Below are 15,683 nucleotides of genomic sequence, written 5' to 3' on the forward strand. Positions count from 1 at the left end.
CTTTTCCTTAAATGATTTTTCTGAGATAATTTCTTGAAATACATTTTTCTTAAGACAGACTAGGTAGGGGGGAGCTTGCTGCATCAAAAGATGGCTGCTTGACCCGAGAGCTTCTGATCACAGCGCTCATCACAGCTACTCTTTGGGTTCCCAACTAACTCAAATATATACAGTGTATATATATATATATATATATATATATATATATATAATAGAAAAAAGAGAAGCAGCACACAAAAAATGTGGGTGCAAAAAAATCCTCCTAAGGGACCTGTGACCAAGGTCCCAAGTATGGATAATATGGCAAAAAGAAGGCAGCACTCCAAATAGTTGTGAAAAAGTGGACGGTTTATTCACTCATCAGTGACGTTTCAGCTCTCACTATGGAGCCTTTTTCCAGCTCATAGTATATATATGTACAGTACAGACCAAAAGTTTGGACACACCTTCTGATTCAAAGAGTTTTCTTTATTTTCATGACTATGAAAATTGTCGATTCACACTGAAGGCATCAAAACTATGAATTAACACATGTGGAATTATATACATAACAAAAAAGTGTGAAACAACTGAAAATATGTCATATTCTAGGTTCTTCAAAGTAGCCACCTTTTGCTTTGATTACTGCTTTGCATACTCTTGGCATTCTCTTGATGAGCTTCAAGAGGTAGTCTGCAAGTGGGGAACAGGGTCCACTCGTTGTCAGCCTTTGCAGATGACCTGCTTCTATTTGTAGTAAATCCCAAGGAAGCAATAACAGAGATAATGAAGCTATTAGAAGAAATCTCCAACTTCAAGGTTAATTATGATAAGTCTGAAATACTAAATGTTACTGCTCCTGAAAAACACATGGCAGAGATTAAACTCCCCTCCTCCTTTCAATGGCCAAAAGAAGCTATCAAACATCTGGGTATCCTGATACCAGCTTATCCCACCCAGCTTTTTAGACTAAACTACTACCCTTTCTTTACCAAAGTTAAGACGTTCTTAAATGCAGTCAAACTTCCATACTTGTCTTGGTTGGGAAGGAAAAACTTATTAACTACATACGTCTTACCTCAGATTTTATACACATAAAGGTGCCTACCCATTTCACTTTCTAATAGATACTTCTCAGACTTCCGTGGTTTATTTAATAACTTTTTATGGTCTAATAAAAAACCCTGCTTGGCTTACTCCTTACTCATTAGAAAGACTAATAAAGGGGGTCTTTCCCTTCCCGACCTTCAGACATATCTACATGTCATACAACTAGAGAGGTAGATAGATCTGGCCAGATCCAACAATGATAAACTATATGTGGATATTGAAAAGGCCCTAATGGGAGAGGAGGCTTTGCATTACCTGTGGGTTAAACCACCTATAACAAAGAAGAAGTCTCTGGTTAGTGACCTTACCCGCAGCATGATTCATTACTGTGGAAAAACCAGGGCATTGCAGATGTCTTCTAGCAAACTATCCTCACTGGCCCCTGTTTCCACTCTTCCCTCCTTTCTAAACCCTGGAGGTGGGGGTTACCACAAAAACTGGTTGACCCTCTTGAAATGTAAAGTCTATGATTTAATACAAGCGCCAGACCTCCCAACATTCATGTCTTCTAACATTTCACATTTACCGAAGCCAATATTCTCACCCTTAGCTGTGATGGATGTAGAAATCACATGTAAACATTACAAAAACCTTATTACTCAACCAGAACCAACCTGGTTGGAAAATGATGTTCTCCTACCAAACTCCCCTCCTAAATCCCTCTCACTTCTTTATTCCAAATTGATGCTTAAACTATCTAATGTGAAACCCCCATATCTGTGTGCTTGGGAGAGGGAGTTGCAAATTACCATTTCAGATGCAGGAGCTAAGTTCATGCTAGCTCGCTCACATGGCTTCTCCAGATGTGTGCGCCTTCAGGAGAACTTATTTAAAATACTGTCACGCTGGTACAAAACACCTGATTTCTTGTAAAGAGCACAACATACACCTATAGACGAATGCTGGAGATGCCAAATTGGAGTGGGCTCTATGTCCCATATCTGGAGGTACTGCTCAAAACTATCCCCTTTTTAGAAGGAGGTGGAAACCACCATCAATAAAATTTGTAAATCCAGCATTAGACTTACCCCACCCTCATCTTATTATGGTTGCTACAGAGTGACTTTACACCCAAAACCAATAATCTGATCACATATCTAATCACAGCAGCTAAATATTTATCCCTGCCAGGTGGAGGGATACTGAACCCCCCACCGTCAGGGAATGGATTGATAAAATCCACCAAATATGTATCATGGAGGAAATGGTGGGAAGGGACAGAGGGCAAAGATCTATTTTCTTAAAGACCTGGCAACCTTGGCTAGAATACCATAAGACCTTCATAGGAATTTAAGACCTATTTTGCAGCCTGCCTGGTATGGTGCCACCCCTTCTCCTCTCATGAGCCTACTTCCAAAACCCATACATAACTATAAAGCTGTTGACACTGATTGATTCATAGTCAAACCACTATCAACAATACACCGATAGACAAATACCTACAATCCACCCATCTCTCTCACATCATATGTGGAGAGAGTATTCACTACTCACTTTGGAAATGAGATACAAAGGTATTCCAATGTCCACATTGGAATACCTTGATGTGGACTACATGACTCCTGCAACTGGCTCGTGCTTACTTTACTTTTATTTATTTTAAATTTCTTTTATTTTTGTGTTTATTCTTGTTCACTGTTATGTAACACTAGATATTCTTGATTAACACTGTCCTATATAAATCACCTTCCTGTAACTTGTGAAAGTGAATACTAGATATATTATGTAAATTACTTTTTTCTTCTGCTACATTCATCTAAAATGAAGTAAGGTGGACTTTAGTCAAGGAAATGTAAACATCTGATATTTCACCATTTGAATGTACCTGTTACGTTTGGTATGTGTATGAAAAACTTTCTAAATAAAGAATTTACAAGAAAGACAAGATATTAAAATAAAACAACTATACGCCATCCCAAACTCCCTCTATTCCAGTGTCACTGCTCTGATGTTCTCTGCTGCTGTAGCCATGAGGTCATGTTTTTGATTGCAGTGATTATGTGCCTATATAACGCACGTGATTACTGCAGCCAATCGCTGGCCGATGCAGGCAATCACTTGGTTTCATTTTGTCCCTAGATTATATGATTGGACTAGGCAAGGCTTCCAGCACTTGTCTTTATTGACAGTTGGCAGGGTGGATCTACCAGATAATTTTTACCTCTAAATGGTCTATATTATCTTATTTGGGTTGTCAGTCACCTGTGGTATTGACCTCAGAATTTGTAAGCATTGGTTGAGGGTTCCCCTTTAAAGAAACAATCACAAACAATTGTGTAACAAATTATTTATATGGCAATGAGAAAGTATGTGAAATCATTTGCTTAATGGATGCAGTTCATTTAGACAATCACAAAATTCTTGGTGGTTACAATGCACTCTAGGTGGCGCAAGTAAGCTTGATGGTTGCTGCACTATGACTGGTATAGGACACTTAAATTATCTAGAACTGGACTTCAGCACTCTCACACAGCACAGTTTTATTTTCAGACAGGTCAAAGCTAACATCACAGAAACAATAGGCCAATGTTGTCTTCACACTGACCACTACAATCTAAAAATAGATAAATTTAATTATGTATAACACTTGCCTCATAGACTATTGTCATGGTAGAATGTTTATATGATTACTAAACAAGGCATCTAACCATGTTATTTGCAATGGTACAAATCGTAAAATTTAGTCTAGGGGCAAATGATTTAGAAGACATGATTCATGGTGGTATTTGAATCTTTCTCTTCTGACCCTAAAGGTCAAAAGATTCCTTTAATTAGCAAAGCCTGGGTGTTACCCTTACAACCTAAAAATACAAGTGAGCCAAAGGGATTCTGCCACACAGACCTATATGTCTTCACAACATACCATCTGGACACAAGTAAGAAAGTATGGAAAAACCAAACCAAAGGTATTTATTTGTCTACATACATGACATCCCCTTTGTGGCCATCTAGCTTTTATACCAAATATTGCAACCTAGGTATAGCCACACACCCGGCCTATTCCCAAGATGTCCCAGTGCCAAACTCTTCTATCACTGTCTTTGGCCCACTGATATTTCAGGTCCAAACTATCCAGGTCACCTTATCCTTATAAAAGTTAAAAGCAGCGAAACTTTCCAAATCTTCAAAGTATCCAGGCCACCATATAGGTGCCAAAGTAGCCAAACTTTTGCTTTTCCATTGGTCACTAGATCCTCCCAGGTTAAGGCTTAACTTAGCACTTCCCTGACCCAGCTATAGCCTTCCCAGGACTGAAGTTTCTCACAGCCGAACCCAACTTGGCTCCTGACAGGGTTGTTGTCTGTCTTCTCCTACAGTGCTTAAGTGACTCTCACTTATTCTTGCTTACAATGGGATGAAGGTATTCTCAACCCTCTCTGTCCATCATCACATATTCCTCTTTTATCGCATCATCTACCCACTAATGACAACACTTCTTGTGTTTTTGTGTAAGGTATTAAGCAGGGGGGTGGTTGTCCTCTTGGGTGCATTCCATAGCAGACATGCAATAATGTGGCAGTTCACACAGTAGCTTGGTTGAAACTGACTCCACAGCCAGTTTTATTATCAGGTTGAATTAACAGAAATAAAACAAAGCCAGCAAAAAAAAAAAGCTATACCTGTCTGAAACTAGCTAAACTTGCTCCTATCTGACATAGTGCAGATCTAGTACCTGGCAACAGGTGGCTCCTAATAAGCCAGCACAAAATGATGAATGGAATAAAAGAAGTTGGGAACCTTCCCTTCTGGTTTTTGACCAAAACCTAACAGAGAAGTACCATATCTTTGTCTCATCTAAAGTAAATAACTGGTTGCCTCAGAAAAATGAAGCTACAAATCTAGGAGAAATGTAGACTCCACTGACAACTTTTCCACTTGGTCTGTCACACTTGTTAAACAATACCACCCTGGTACCTTAAATCTCGAGATTCCTGCAGAACTGAAGAAATGTATTTTAGGCATACTGAACTGCTTTCACCCACTGACTCTTTCTTCATGATAGACAAACAGTTCCAGCTTCCAGCCCACCAACACTCTCCACCACAAGTGCAGACCTAACAGTTACATAGGCCAGTAGCAGGTTCTTCAGGTACCACAAACTGTCCAACTGCACTCTGCCCCTTGGTGCCAAACGACCCTCTTTTATATTCTCCTTTAACCTCTATAGAGGTGTTTCAGATCCATAATGTGGACTTTCACTTCAGCGTCAAATTCTTTGAGGGCCCAGGCTGGTACCGGCATGGACTTAACTCTTGTTGGCTGACAGCTAGGAAATCGTAATTCCTACTTTTAGCCATGGAGACAGGACACAGCAATGCTTTAAGCAAAAGTGCAACACAACAGAAATGCAGCGAGCTGCAGGGGCCATGTGGAGGATGGGAGTAGGTTTACTCACAGTTCTGATGCTCCCTTGCAGTGATAGGAAGGGCACACCCTTTAATCTCTTGGGACATATCCTGGTGATAGGGTTCTCTTGCCTGGTGGTGGTTCAAAGTGAATGTTAAATGCAGTCATGGAACAGTGTATATATATATATATATATATATATATAATAAAGAAAATCCGCAGCACTCCTTGAAGTATAAAAAATTTGCAGTTTATTCACACATGTCGAAATTTGACAACGTTTCGGTTCTCTCACAGAACCTTTCTCAAGTCAGGCGCCTGACTTGAGAAAGGTTCTGTGAGAGAACCGAAACATTGTCAAATTTCGACATTTGTGAATAAACTGCACATTTTTTATACTTCAAGGAGTGCTGCGGATTTTCTTTATTGTCTACCGTCCTGAATCGAGGGACTACCGCGGGCACCTTACAGCTACAGCTGCATGCGAAGGGAGTGCTGCCTGACCTTTTCTATGGATATATATATATATATAGCCAGTATCCTCAGTGGAATACGAAAAGAGGGTCCTTTCCGTCCAGTGTGCAGAGAAGCCTGAAGCCAGATTGCAGGCATTTATATGCACCTTCTCTGACAGGTACACAGCAATCCTCCTTGTATGGCCACTCAACTTTCAGCTGCCTTCAGTAACTCTTTCGGTCAAGGGCTGGCGCATATGCTGTCCCTCTTCTGCTTTTTCATTCACAGGATGAGAGGTTTTCTCTCAGCTCTGCTCTATGATGCTTACTTATCCACAGTTTAAGAGGATGGGTGATAGTAGCTAAGAACCTTTCTCATTCTCTCCACATACAGCCTTTTGGACTTACAGTGTACAAAATGTGTTGAAATTAACACTTGCTGGAAACTTGCAGGGACACTGAAAAAAAAGACCATTCCACACACAGTCGTTTACCAAGTGTACCTGTCCTATTAAACCTTACTGCAGTAAGATGTGTCCTGCCATCAGCGGTAGAACGAAGAAAATGACACTAACTAGGGACAAGCGAACCAGTTCATAATGAACCAGGTACATTACAAACTTCCTAAAAATTCTGCAAACTCAAAGCTTTTCAGGTTTGATTCACACAAATGTAATATTTTACTGCATATAGGCAGCAGGAAAAAAGCACGATGGAGGAAGAATTATGATGCTCATGTGACCCTGAGAGGAAATGAGCGGGAGGACGTGCCCTGATTACTAACAGGCTGGATGAGCCAATCATTGGGGCTGCAGGCAGGGAGGTGTCAACACAGAATGACTAGAACATAATTCTGTGTTGTACATGAATGAGAGTAGATGGGTGTAACAGTCTCTGGTAAAAAAATAAAAATAAAATCTTAGGGACAGTGTACAGTCATAATCAGACTCTATTCTAGTGTTTGGGACAGTGAAGGGAAAGAATAATTGTGTAGAATAAGAAAGGAGAGGGAAAGCTTTCAGCAAGGGAGTAAGTAGCTGAGGATGGGTGTGCCTTGCACAGGCAGTGCCTTCTAGCTGCAGTTACTTGGAAGTAACTGTACGTCCAAATATCAAGTGACTTACTGCATTTAGACTATAAAGTGTCACAGCCCCGGAGAGCAGAGACACCGGGGAAGCTAGCAAGGGACCAATCAGAGTGGTCCCTTGCCGGCAAGCAGTCCGATTGGTTAGTCTCTGCAGACTAACCAATCGGAGCACTTCATTGAGAAAAATGCCAGTTTCAGGCTGTGATCAACCCTGTAGGAGGTGTGGTGACACCCACATGGACCAAGTTGTCCTCTGCCAAAATGAACCAATCCTGGACCTTCGGCTGAGGTCGATGAATAGATCTAACCTTGCTGACGGTGCCCCATCTGCCTGTGTGCCAACATGTACCATATGGCTGCTGCTGCTATTCCTCGCTGCTAATCCACTACTGCCACCACTATTAAGGCTACACATCAGCCACCACTACTACTACTACTACCACTACTTTATTGCCTTGAATGTTCCATGCTGTGCTACTACTGCTGCCACTTCTATTGTGGCCACACGGTGTGGTGTGTTTTTAAACACACTGTTCGTTAATGCTGTCAAAAATCTTCTCCTACAAATTCTAGGAGACTAGAGGGAGTTATGTACAAATTTCCAGGGCAATTGGAGCAATTTTGGTTCAGAGAGAATTTAATCAGGTCCAAACCAAACTTGGCTAACCTGAATCTAACTGAATCTTTAAAGGTTTCGCTCATCTCTAACACTAACCAATTCGTTTTCTACGTCCACATATTCAAAATGCTCTATGTAAGTTGATCTATAACAGACACAACTTGTGCAAATGTCCATCATTTGTTAGCGCAATATACTTCATTATGATCTATTTACATTATCTGCCTGTCTATCTAATCTATCTATCTATCTATCTATCTATCTATCTATCTATCTATCCATCCATCTATCAATCCATTCATCCACAACTGACACTTTAATTGACATGTAGCTGACACTGCACATAGAGGAGTGGTTATTGAAGAAAAGGAGAAGAAGCGTTGTGGGCATGTGCATCCTGTATTAAAAGGCTCCACAAAGGATGTAGCCAACAGCAACTGACAATCAAAACGAATTTGTCATAAGGTACAATGATAGACTGAAAACTTTAGAATCAGGCAGTTTTAATAAATGGTGGTATTTAGGGAAAGTCATATAACAGTGATACAGTCAGGTCCATAAATATTGGGACATCGACACAATTATAACATTTTTGGCTCTATACACCACCACAATGGATTTGAAAGGAAACGAACAAGATGTGCTTTAACTGCAGACTGTCAGCTTTAATTTGAGAATATTTACATCCAAATCAGGTGAACGGTGTAGGAATTACAACAGTTTGCATATGTGCCTTCCACTTGTTAAGGAACCAAAAGTAATGAGACAATTGGCTTCTCAGCTGTTCCATGGCCAGGCGTGTGTTATTCCCTCATTATCCCAATTACAATGAGCAGATAAAAGGTCCAGAGTTCATTTCAAGTGTGCTATTTGCATTTGGAATCTGTTGCTGTCCACTCTCAAGATGAGATCCAAAGAACTATCACTATCAGTGAAGCAAGCCGTCATTGGGCTGAAAAAACAAAACAAACCCATCAGAGAGATAGCAAAAACATTAGGCGTGGCCAAAACAACTGTTTGGAACATTCTTAAAAAGAAGGAACGCACCGGTGAGCTCAGCAACACCAAAAGACCTGGAAGACCACGGAAAACAACTGTGGTGAATGACTGAAGAATTCTTTCCCTGGTGAAGAAAACACCTTTCACAACAGTTGGCCAGATCAAAAATACTCTCCAGGAGGTAGGTGTATGTGTGTCAAAGTCAACAATAAAGAGAAGACTTCACCAGAGTTAATACAGAGGGTTCACCACAAGATGTAAACCATTGGTGAGCCTCAAAAACAGGAAGCCAGATTAGAGTTTGCCAAACGACATCTAAAAAAGCCTTCACAGTTCTGGAACAACATCTGATGGACAGATGAGACCAAGATCGACTTGTACCAGAGTGATGGGAAGAGAAAAGTATGGAGAAGGAAAGGAACTGCTCATGATCCTAAGCATACCACCTCATCAGTGAAGCATGGTGGTGGTAGTGTCATGGCATGGGCATGCATGGCTGCCAATGGAACTGGTTCTCTTGTATTTATTGATGATGTGACTGCTGACAAAAGCAGCAGGATGAATTCTGAAGTGTTTCGGGCAATATTATCTGCTCATATTCAGCCAAATGCTTCAGAACTCGTTGGACGGAACTTCAGAGTGCAGATGGACAATGACCCAAAGCATACTGCAAAAGCAACCAAAGAGTTTTTTAAGGGAAAGAAGTGGAATGTTATGCAATGGCCAAGTCAATCCCCTGACCAGAATCCGATTGAGCATGCATTTCATTTGCTGAAGACAAAACTGAAGGGAAAATGCCCCAAGAACAAGCAGGAACTGAAGACAATTGCAGTAGAGGCCTGGCAAAGCATTGCCATGGATGAAACCAAGCGTCTGGTGATGTCTATGCGTTCCAGACTTCAGGCTGTAATTGAACGCAAAGGATATGCAACCAAGTATAAAATAGTGAAAGTTTGATTTATGATTTTTATTCTGTCCCATTACTTTTGGTTCCTTAACAAGTAGGAGGCACATATGCAAACTGTTGTAATTCCTAAACCTGATTTGGATGTAAATACCCTTAAATTAAAGCTGACAGTCTGCAGTTAAAGCACATCTTGTTTGTTACATTGTGGTGGTGTATAGAGACAAAAATGTTAGAATTGTGTTGATGTCCCAATATTTATGGACCTGACTGTATATGTTGGGCGGGATACACTTATATTAGTGGCACAACCAGTTTAAGGGGGAAATATAATATCCCCCCCGCCCCCCAACTGCCTTTCAGGTATTGGGCAGTTATGGAAAAATGCTGCAAAGTGAGAATGCTTTAAAAAATAGAAGTTATAGTTTATTTTGTTCTGCAGCAGGATAGCAACCTCAGACATACAGCCAATGTCATTCAGAACTATCTTCAGTGTAAAAAAGAACAAGATGTCCTGGAAGTGATGATATGGCCCTATAGAGCCCTGATCTCAAAATCATTGAGTCTATCTGGGATTACATGAAGTGACAGATGGATTGAAGCAAGCCTATATCCACTGAAGATCTGTTGTTAGTTCTGCTAGATATGTACAACCTCCTTGCCGAGGTCCTTCAAAAAACTGTATGCAAGTGTACCTAGAAGAATTGATGCTGTTTTGAAGGCAAAGGGTGGTCACACCAAATATTGATTTGATTTAGATTTCTCTTTTATTCATTTACTTAGCATTTTGTTAATTGGGGAAAAAATAAACTATTAACACTTGTATTTCCAAAGCATTCTTACTTTGCAGCAGTTTTCCCCACACATGCCTAGCATTTTGCACAGTACTGTATGTCATAATGTTGGAAACAGTGTCTGGTGCATGCTCAGGATTCATAGAGATGACACCCTTCCACAGTGAAGTGGATTACAGATAACTCAGATCCTGTTTATTTATTCCCTCAGGTGCTGTGCTCAATAGTAATTGCAGCATCTGAGCCGTTAGACGTTGGGAAACGGCTCCCTCTGTCCTCTGTTCACCCTCTAGTAGCAAAATTTTGCAGTGCCAATCACTTGTCATGACTAATTGGCTCCTAGGACATTATAAAGCTCTGTGGAAGGGCCTAAAAGGAAGATGCCACCATCACCATAGACTGCAATACAAAAGTGTTGTATGTTAGTGTCTCTTAGGGGGCTAAAAGTAAAAAAAAAAAAAATGAAAAAAGCAATAAAATATATAGTCATCCTCCTTTCCCAATTCTACATATAAAAAAAACACTAAAAAATAAACATAAGGGGTATTGTTGCATCTGAAAATGTCTGAACTTATGAAATAGGAAAGTATTTATCCTGCATGGTGAACACCAAAACAGAAACAAAATTAAAAAGCCAGAAGAGCAGTTTTTTGGTCTCCTCGTACTTTAAACAAATTAAATTAAAACCTGATAAAAAATCCATGTAACCCCAAAATAATTTAAAAAAATGTAACTTGCACGCAAAAAGCAAGCCCTTATACAGTTCTGTATGGTGATGCAAAGCAATGTTTATAAAAAAAATTATATATATTTTTAAAGAAGTATAGCATCAGAAAAACTGTACAAATTTGGTATTGCTGTAATTGTACTGACCACAAGCATAACAAGCCATTTTTGGCACACGATGAATGCACCATCAGCAAGGTCAGATATATATTTTGGCCTCAGCCAGATGGGTAAGAAAATCCTCCCCAATCCAAGCTTGGTTCATTTTGACAAAACTGATATTTTCGACACTGGGAGAGGAAAACTAGGTCTGTTTGGGTGTCACTATGCCCCCTGTGGGTCTGAAAACCTTTTCCAAGATGAAAATGGAGGATGGGCAAGAAAGTTAGCACATTGTTCAAGTCTGCCTGCCCAGAAATTCATGGGGTCAGGGAACAGAGTGTACAGTAGATAGCCGATAACCGCATTGAGGCAGGAGGTCTCAGCTTGCTGATTTGCCTCAGCCTGGTGCAGCATGTGAAAAAACTGTTCTGTTCCACCATGTTGAGGAGACTTAACTTGCTGCTGTGGCATCTACTGCTTATGGTGGCGGGAGGTGGGTGATTCTGCGGGGGCGGAGCGACGTCTCCCTTTGAGACACACCGGTGACAGGCATCTGCTCGCCAAAAGCTGCAGCAAGCTGTGTACACAGTGTTTTGTGGTAATATAATGTAATTTGGCCTCCCTTTCAGAGGGAGCAAAACTCCCCCATTTTTGCTTTGATAGTAAGGTTCTAAAAGCTTGGCTGTCCAGTAATCATTAGACTGCTTGATGTCAATGATACGCCTGCCACTGCATAAGCAAGTGAACGTAAAGTTCACCATTCTGGTCAGCGTGCCCAAGGATAGTGTTGAGCGCGAATATTCGAAAAGCGATTTTTTTTCGCGAATATCGCAACTTCGCGATTTCGCGAATATTTCGAATATAGTGCTATATATTCGTAAAAACGAATATTCGTTTTTTTTTTTTGTTTTTTTTTCACAAAATTACAGTACACATATAATTGATTGTTTCCCAAAGGTCCAACAGCTCAGATCTTACTCACATTGCCTAGAAAGTGATTGAGGCGCGAATCTTCGTAAGGCGATTTTATTAGCGCACATGCGAATATCGGCACGTCCCAGAACAGAGGCAAAGGGCTTTGCATTCATACATTAGTGAATTGAGTTGCGAATCTTCGTAAGGCGATTTTATTAGCGCACATGCGAATATCTACACTTGTCCCAGAACAGAGGCACAGGGCTTTGCATTACATTAGTGATTGAATTGAGCTGCGAATCTTCGTGAGGCGATTTTATTAACGCAAATGCGAAAATCTACACTTGTCCCCAGAACAGAGAGGCAAAGGCCTGTGCATTCATATAGTATAGCACCATATTCGCGAATACGTAGAACTTCGTAAAATTCGATTTACGAATATTCGTATTTTTTATTTTACTTTCCACCTTACAGATGACATTGATCTGTACTCTGTCAACTACTGTCATCACCCCCCACTGTATCTCGATTGATTCCCAAAAGTCCAAAAGCTCAGATCTTACTCACATTGCCTAGAAAGGGATTGAGGCGCGAATCTTTGTAAGGCGATTTTATTAGCGCACAGGCGAATATCGGCACTTGTCCCAGAACAGAGGCAAAGGGCTTTGCATTCTTACATTAGTGATTGAATTGAGTTGCGAATCTTCGTAAGGCGATTTCATTAGCGCACATGCAAATTTTGCATCTCATAATATGTATTATGCGATGCGAAAATTCGAATTATCGCATATGCGAAATAATAACGAATTCGAATATTCACGAATATTTTACGAATATTCTTTCGAATATTCGCGAATTCGAATATGGGACATGCCGCTCAACACTACCCAAGGAGCCAGTTCTTTCCAGCTGCACCATCTACCGAGATTATTTAGTGTCGTAATACTCCTGCTCCTCCAACTCCTCCTCCCTTTGCAGTTGCTGCTTCTCCTCCTCCTCCTCCTACTTGTCAGTTTTTCCTTGTGGGTCCCCAGCAGCTACAGGGTGGGTAGCAAGATGCATTAGCTGTTCTTCTGCAGTTGTCCCCTGCTGCATGAGCGTCAGCATCTGTTCTAATATAAATATGAGGGGGATGAGATTGTTCATGCAGCAGCTGTCTGCTGACCTTGTAGACTCTTTGAAGGGCATCAGAATGCAAAAGGCTACTTGGATGAGCTGCAACTGCCTGACCTCAAAACAACACATGCTCCCTGCTAAGACAGTCTCAGATTAAGCGGTGTAGCGGAAGACTGTTCTATTGCTGCAAGCCCAACAGAGTGTTCCTTGTCACATAAGAATGGTTGAGACGCGAGAACAGTCTCCCTGACATCTTTAGCACCTTGTGCAAGCCAGTGTACTTCGTTAAAAAGCATTACACGACTAGGTTAATGACATGTGACATGCAGGGAGCATGTGTAATTTCCCCAGGTTTAGGGCAACCAAGATGTTGCAGACATTGTCGCTGACCACTTTGCACAGCTTGGGTCGACGGGGTGAGAGCAGTTTAACAACTGCTCACTTGTGTGGCTACTCTCGCCCAGGCTGATTATCTCCAACACTGCATGACAATGCTTGCCTTAAAACATATGATAGGAAGAAGGGGGTAGGGGAGCAATGTTGTGCCCTCCTCCTGCTGGGGACAGGAGCATGTCCATGGAGAAAGAGAGGGAGGAGGCGGATAAGTGCCTGGTGTGGGAGTGTGGCCGACACAATCGTGGGGGGTCAAAAAGAACCTGGCCTTGTTACCGGGGTGCTGCCTCACCAATGCCTCAAAAAACATTGAGCTAAAGACATGTACTGTCCCTGCCCATAACAGCTGCTCCAGGTATCCACTGTGGCGTGCACCTTGTTGCAGGGTGAATATCAAAGGGCGCAGCCCATGTTCCACGTGAGAGTACATGGCAGGAATGGATTTTTGGGAGAAATTATACAGCCTAGGTATCTTTCAGCGAGGTTGAGCGCACACGATCAGCTCTCTAAAGGCAGCAGACTATACTAAATTGTACGGCAGCGACTGCACCACCTGCAGCTTGCCCAGTTGGAATTAAGTTTGTACACCAGAGAATTACTGGGCGTGTAGAGTTGTTTCCTGGCCACGCATTTTGTTATCGATGGCTGATGATGAAGCGGAGGAGGTAGAGTTTGAGCAGGAGAGTAGAGATGGGAAAGACACCGTACTGTCGTGGATGTGGCCTAGCTGCCGCAATGGAGGCTGGGAGCAGGAGGAAACTCTTCTTGCGCTAACTGGCGGCTACCTTTGTTTGTCCACGGGATGGGGAGATGCTGCTTCATGTGGTTCAATAGAGCTGTGGTGCCTATATTTGTGTTTGCTTGCCTACGGCTTATTTCACTCTTGCAGAGCTTGCACAGGACAATGCTTCTGTCTTTCGGCAGAGTGGAGAAAAACTGCCAGACAGAAGTTACTCGTGCAGAGCTAGAGACAGCTGAGCTTGGCTTAGCTCTGGCACTAATTGAGCCTAAGCCACCCACAGTATCAACTGCATCACCAGATCCCGAAGCAGATATATGGCCCTGGCAGTTCTTTGGGAGGTGCATGACCTCTGCTCTTTATTGCTGACACTGCCACCACCCTCCTACTCTGATGTTGCCTCCTCCTCAGCACCCCATTTTGGATCCCAGTTCCTGTCCAGCACACAATCCCAGCACTCTCCTTTCCACTTTTATCCGACTGTGAGATATCATAGTGGGCTCCTTGGCACCCTTCTAGGTTCCCAGCCTCCTCCTGAACCTTTTCCTCAGGGCAGACCAACTGATGACTGCTCTTACACAAATCATCAACAGAGGGACTCTTGACTATCTGCTGTAGGGTGTGGAAGGGTTTTCTTGACACTTTTTAGGAAAAAGGAAGGTGCCCGACAAGGAAAAGACAGAGAGGACTCCACTAAAAGCCTTCTCTGGGCTGCAAGGAAGAGGAGCAGGACGAATTATGTGACCCCTGGCTCCATGGCACGGTCTTAGGACGGTGTGCTGAGAGGACTAGTGAGCCATCCAATCCACAATCTCATCCTCTTTCTCCTTAATGATAATGTTGTGCCTTTCTGAAGCCAGGGACAACTGTAGCCTACTACTACTACTTCTTCTAGCCGGATAGCTAGTGCTGCTGTTACCCACATTCTGAATCTCGGTCTTTTGTTTGGAACTCTACGTATTCCTGACATTTTTTGGCCTAAATGTACACAGTCAAAGTATGGAATGATTTGCAAGTCTGTTTTTTGGAACTTAAAGGGAACATGTCACCAGTTGTATGGTGTCCTAACTAAGGGCAACATAAATAAGTGACTGATTCGCTTAGCAAAATGCTGGGTCACTTTCTTTAATTGACCCAGTCAATCTGCCAACATCTTGTATTGAAAAGCTCCAGCTGATAATGATGAGTCATGAATGTTCATGAGCTCCTGACTCTCCCCGCCCACCTGCTGCTGAATGACAGTTTTTTTTCCATATGAATCAGCAGCAGTTGGGCAGGGGAGTGGCTATAGCTCTGAATTAAAAATACGCTTGACTCAATGACATCACGCTGGACTCAAATCAGCTCATTAGCATGCGGCATGCGGCATCTTTGTGTGTATATCATGAGGTAACCATC

Source organism: Bufo gargarizans, chromosome 9, assembly GCF_014858855.1.
Source record: "Bufo gargarizans isolate SCDJY-AF-19 chromosome 9, ASM1485885v1, whole genome shotgun sequence".
Classification (NCBI taxonomy): Eukaryota; Metazoa; Chordata; class Amphibia; order Anura; family Bufonidae; genus Bufo; species Bufo gargarizans.